This window comes from Vitis riparia, chromosome 3, assembly GCF_004353265.1.
Source record: "Vitis riparia cultivar Riparia Gloire de Montpellier isolate 1030 chromosome 3, EGFV_Vit.rip_1.0, whole genome shotgun sequence".
NCBI classification, from domain to species: domain Eukaryota; kingdom Viridiplantae; phylum Streptophyta; class Magnoliopsida; order Vitales; family Vitaceae; genus Vitis; species Vitis riparia.
The window spans coordinates 7,483,253-7,489,357 of record NC_048433.1 but is presented as its reverse complement, the minus strand read 5'-3'; positions in this window follow the sequence as shown (position 1 = coordinate 7,489,357).

The window sequence follows — 6,105 nt, the reverse complement described above, 5'->3', positions numbered from 1 at the left end:
CCAACCTCTCCCCTACAAGTTGACCATAGTTAGATCCCTTTCCAAGTTACTTCCCAAACAAAAAAGCACATTTTTATTAGAGTCTAAGAATTCCAAAAGAGCTTTGTTGGGAAAGAAACATCTCATAATAGAAAGATGTAACTAAAAACTTGCCTTACTTTGTGGCCATCCACATTGCCTTGGGTTTATCTTATGAAACATTGGTTTGATTTTTCAAATATTTATAATGTCTTTTAAGTCTATGTCAAAACTTAACATCCTATTGTTACCAAATGTTCTAGGTGTGATTTGGGTGGGGAGTATACTTCTAATCACCACACATTTTGTACTTACACTCCAAATCAAAATAATGTTGTTGAAAGAAAACATAGGCATATTGTTGAAACTAGTTGTTCTCTTTTATTGTCTACATCTATTCCTACTAAATTCTAAGGTGAATAGTTCCTACTACAATTCACTTAATTAATAAAATCTCCTCATCTCACACCTTTGGTTTATTAATATTTGAAAAGTTGTATGGTTGTGCTCCTGATTACTCTTCCTTAAGAATCTTTGGTTGTACTTGTTTTGTTTTTTGTCCTCATGTGAAGTGTAGTAAGTTATCTTTTCATTTTGTCATTTGTGGTTTTCTAAGATATGGGGAAAGTCAAAGGGGATATCATTGCTTTGATCTAGTTAATGATAAATTATATGTTTTTTGTCATGTTTTCTTCCTTTAGCATATACCTTTTTTTTTCTATTTCTATTGAGTCTCATAATGTCTCTAAGTTTGAACTTGTTCACATTGATCATTTCTTGGATTATATAGATAGTTTTCCTACAAATTTGGTACTTTAGTTCCTAATCGTCATGCTCCTTCTTTTCCTACGGTTACTCCAACACTTTCTGAAGCTGTGAATCCTCCTCCCCCATGTTCTTCTTAGTGTCTTCCTAAGTCTACTCGATTATCATATTTTGTTTATTCCTCTTATTTTGATTCTTTTACATCATTTTTAGCTTCTATTCATAACCTTTTGAGCTCCTACCATATAAAGAAGCTAGTCTTGATCCTCTTTGGTAGCAAGCTATGATACTTGGGATTTGGTACCTTTACCACCCAGTAAGAGTACAATTGGTTCTCATTGGGTCTATAAAATCGAAACTAAGTTTAATGGTTCGATTAAGTGGTATAAAGTTCGATTGGTTGCTAAAGGATTTTTTTAGCAGTATGGTATGGACTATGAAGAGATTTTTGGCTCCTATCATAAAGATTACTATTTAAAGGCATATTTTAGTTGCTTATGTTCGTCGGTGGCATATATCTCAATTCAACGTTAAAAATGCTTTCTTGAATGATGATCTTCAAGAAGTCTACATGGTCCCCCCCCCCCCCCCCCCCCCCCCCTCCCTCCCCCTATTGTTTCTCATAACCTTGGAGAAGTTTGTAGACTTAGAAAATCTTTATTATGTCTCAAACAAGCACCTCGTGCTCAGTTTACAAAATTTTCACATTCTACGGTATCTCTAGGGCACTATATTTTAGAGTTTTTTTTCCTTTCATCCACTTTCTTTTTAAAGTTGTGAGCCTATTATAATGCTAATTGGGCTAGTGATCCCGAATATCACAAGTCTACCACTAGATTTTGTATATTTTTTTAGACATTCTTTTATTTCTTGGAAGAACAAGAAATAGACTATTGTTTCTCGATCTTCCACAAAAATTGAGTATCGAGTTATGGCATCTTCACTAGTGAGATAATTTTGTTACTATCCCACTTAGATGTATTGTGACAACAAAAATGCTATTTAAATTGCTCACAATTATGTTATTTATAAAAGGACTAAGCATATTGAGATTGATTGTCACCACAATCATCGTCACCTTTAGCAAGACACTCTCTCTTTACCTTTTATTCCTTCTTTATATATTATGGACTTGTTTACCATGTCAAAGTCGCTTCCAAGTTTTCAGTTTTTGGTTGGCAAACTCTTAATGCTTCTTACAACCACATTGTGAGTATGTGGGCAAGAGGGGTTTAGAGTTATTTATTTATTACTATATTATAATTTTATTTTATTTTTTTAAGGAGTAAGGGTAAGTTCATCATTTTTCTTCTTTTTTTCTTTTTTTTTTTATTTCCTTTCATTAGTTCTATTTAAACTCTATTTACGTTGTACCTCTTTTCAAGAAAGTTCATAATAAGAAACCATAGAATTTTTTTTCTCTTTTTGAATTTTTTGAACTTCCCAACAACAAGGTTTAAGGTAAGCTTGGAATTCTATTTTAAAATCTAGTGTAGGTTTGGGTATTACACCACCCACCACGATTATTTAATTTTCTCATTTTTTTTTTTCCATTTTTTAACACATGTAGAACAAAAACATAAATTGACCTTTCATAAAAATAGAATATAAAAGTTTATATAAAATAACTTATTTACTTATTATATTTATTCTATTATAATTAAAATTTTAGAAAAATAATTACAAACTTTTAAATGGGTATTGTCTCATTCGCGTTTGGTGTAGGAATTAAATAATCCGGGCAATGTTTAGTTAGAAGTGACCTAATTTGTTGACATCCATATGTGCACGATCATGAATGCCATAGTTGTTGCTCCTTTGTTTTTCCCTTTATATATATATATATATATATATATGAAAGGATAAATAAAAATTAAATTAAATTAAATTTTAAAAAATATATATATGAACTAAAAAACATGACAAGAAAGAAAATAGAGGTGAGGAAGAGGAGGGCCTAAAATTATTGAAAATCTAGCTACTTCGAGATTTGTAACTTAGGAAATCGCCGTATTTTTCCTTGATTTCCAACAAGCTTATTTTTAATTCCCATAACATTATGGTGATGATGCTCCATGAATTGAAAAATATTCCAAGATAAAAAATGTACTTTTAACTCGAATTTCAATTGTGATTCAAAATTTAAAGTAATATGATATAAGAAAAAATATGGACTTTCCGTTTCAAGGGTTGTTACCAAATATTTTAAAAGCAAGAAATAATTTTCATCGATTTGGATTTGGAAGAAATATTTTCTTAATATGGATATTTTCTTAATATCCATTCAGGAAACCATGGAGATAAATCCAAAATGGGCAAGTTAGAACGAGTTAATCAAATTAGGGTTTTGAATTTTGTAGTTGTTATCTTATAAAACTCCCCCGAAAATCTATGTATATATGTATATAAGACATACATTTAGAACGGTACAAAAACTAAACATATTAGCGAGAAAAAACCTAATGAAATTAGGGTTTTAGATTTAGCCCAAAATATTATCTAGAGAAAATTAGGGTTTTGATTGAGTTTTGTTCTTAATTATGTTTAACAACCTTTCAAAGTCTATTCTCTCCTATCAGACAAACTTCAGTTTCTATTCTTGGGTGGATTTGCTTTATCTCTTGTTTGGAAAGTTAGTTGATAGGCCATCACAAAAGTGTCCAGGCATGAATAATTGAATAGGAATGTTAGTTGCAATTTGACAAGCAAGAAAACTAGCTTGGCCTACCGTGGCCTTGTCTCTACTCAATATTAAAAGACAGATTCCATGTTTGTTTTATAAGGAAATAAAAATAAGAATATTAGAGGGGGATTGGAACCAAAGCCTTTTTTGTGATTGGGTTTTCTTGGTATTGCTTAATATACATTCTGCCTAGATGGTGTTGTTTTTTTTTTTTTTCTTTTTTTTTCTTTTTCCCCTAAAATATCAATACATACTTATTTGACTAAAATTTAAATAAAGTTGAATGCATAATTATATTTGTTTTCATAGATGTCAAAATGTTTTGGTATTAAAAGCATCTTAAATTTTTTTATTAAATGTATTTTTAATTATAGAAAATAATTATTCAATTTCATTTCATTTTTTTATAGTTAAGATACACAATTTCACAATTAATACTTTAACAACCAAAATGATAATTTAATACATAAGTAAACATATATGTAAAATAAAAAAATAAAAAAAATAATTACTGAGTATAATAAAAACTATAAGATTGAGAAATTTATTGTACTTAAAAATTATTCTTTTGTTTATTATTATGGTTTATAATTATTTTACCAAACATGATTTTTTTAAAATTAAACTAAAAAATTAAAATATTATTTATATAATAATTATTACAATAATGAAAATTTTCAATATTATTTTACAATAAATATATATTAAAAATTAATATAAACCCTAAACTTAAATCTCAAAGAACCCAATCACAAAAAAGACAATATAGAGAAAATTAACGAAAGAAAACCCAACTACAGATGAAGGATTTGTCTAATCTTAAAAGTTTTATGCTTCATCATGAAATCATTTATTAACATAAATAAACAAAAAAGAAAAATCCAAAAGTGAGGAAAGTGTTGGTTGGTGAAACAAGAATCAGTTTTATGGAGTTATGTAGAGGATCGATGTTGGAGGTCAAGCTCCTACATGTAGTTATTGTATGTAACCCTCTTACGATTCAGGGTTTTATTAGTCAATGAAAAAAAGTGGGATGTGACTACAATTGAGAAGAGAAGAAGAGTCTTCACCATTGTAATCTTCTATGTTAGGACAATGAGTCTACTACATTGCATGTTGGCAATTCTGTTCCAATATTTTCTGGCTTAGAAAACTTTTTAGATAGTGACTTACTCTCTATTAAAAATTCAACATTGTTGTTGGCTCAATCGGAAAGTCACAGGTAAGAGTATAAAAGGTTTGGTTAGTGGCAAGTTAAGTAATGTGTGGATCAGTATATTTTATGTTAATTAAAATACTTATATTAATTTTTGAAAAAACAAAGATGCTCGAGCGGTGGAAGCAGTGCTCGAGCAGTGGAAGTAGCACTCGAGCAGTGGAAGCAGCGCTCAAGCGATGGAACCACTCAAGCGCTTATCCAATGCTCAAGCTCCAGAAGCACTTGAGTGGTGGGTTAGTGCACTCATCCTAATTCTACCAAAATATGACACAATTTTTTTTGGAAATTCACAAATGTTGGTTTGGAAAATTCAGGATACCAATCTCCTAAGGCCTGCAAGCCTATATAAACCCTTCTTTAACCCTTTTAAGATGGGACACTTATAGAAATGTTTAGCCTAACTTGCCCTACCATTCTCAATCTCTCAAGAAATATTCAAATATTGAATTTTAGGTTGTTGGAAGACCTACATTCCTTCAGCAAGACTAAGGAGAATTCATTGGAGCAATTGGAGATGGCTACAAATGTGGATCCAGTTATAGGTTCTAGAGAGTAAGTCTGAGGAGTAAGCAAGTAAACAACCAAGTAATTTTGTGTGATTTGGTCTCAAATAGTGGATTTTGGATCAAAAGTCTTATACCCCATGGTTTTTTATTTCTTATTTATTTGATGTTTGGTTGTTTTGTTTATCTCATTAGCTTAAAATAATTCAAGTCTTATATTATAATCTTTTTAAATTCACCCATTGATTCAAGTGTTATCCTAGTAGACAACGGTTTTTCATTCTATCTTTATTTGATTAGTGGATTAAGTGTTATTTCACTCCATGGACGGGAGCACATGCATATAATATTGATCACCAAACTACATTAAAATCTCATGTTTTTTTTATTTATACTCGTGTGTAACTGTGTTAATAAAAAGAAGCTAGGATGAGGAAAGACAAGAAAATAATCAAAACAAAAAAAGTTTAAGCCACAAAAGATATATTCATGTAGAATGAAATATTAATAAATTAGCATAAGGTATATGATGCAATGGAAAGAGAACATAAAGAAGTAAGGCGAAAAGGGATGAATTGAAAATGGTATATTAATGTTTTGGAAGCTATATCTAATGACATTTAAGTAACTAATTATGAGTATATGAACAAATGTAAAGGAAATAAAATTAGATAAGTATTCACGGCGGAGACGGGCGGAGCAGCTAAAACCAAATCTCGCCTTTTGTCCTTTAACCTCAAATCTGCCCACCCCGTTTGAAACCCACCAATGCCCGTCTGAATAGAGGTGAGCCGTGGCAAGTTTGTTCGAAAATGCACTCAATTGACATTCCTAGTCAATACTTGAAGGAGGCTAACCAACAATCTAAGTAGAACCCACAATTCACAAATCAACCAATAGGCTTTGTGCCACATGGA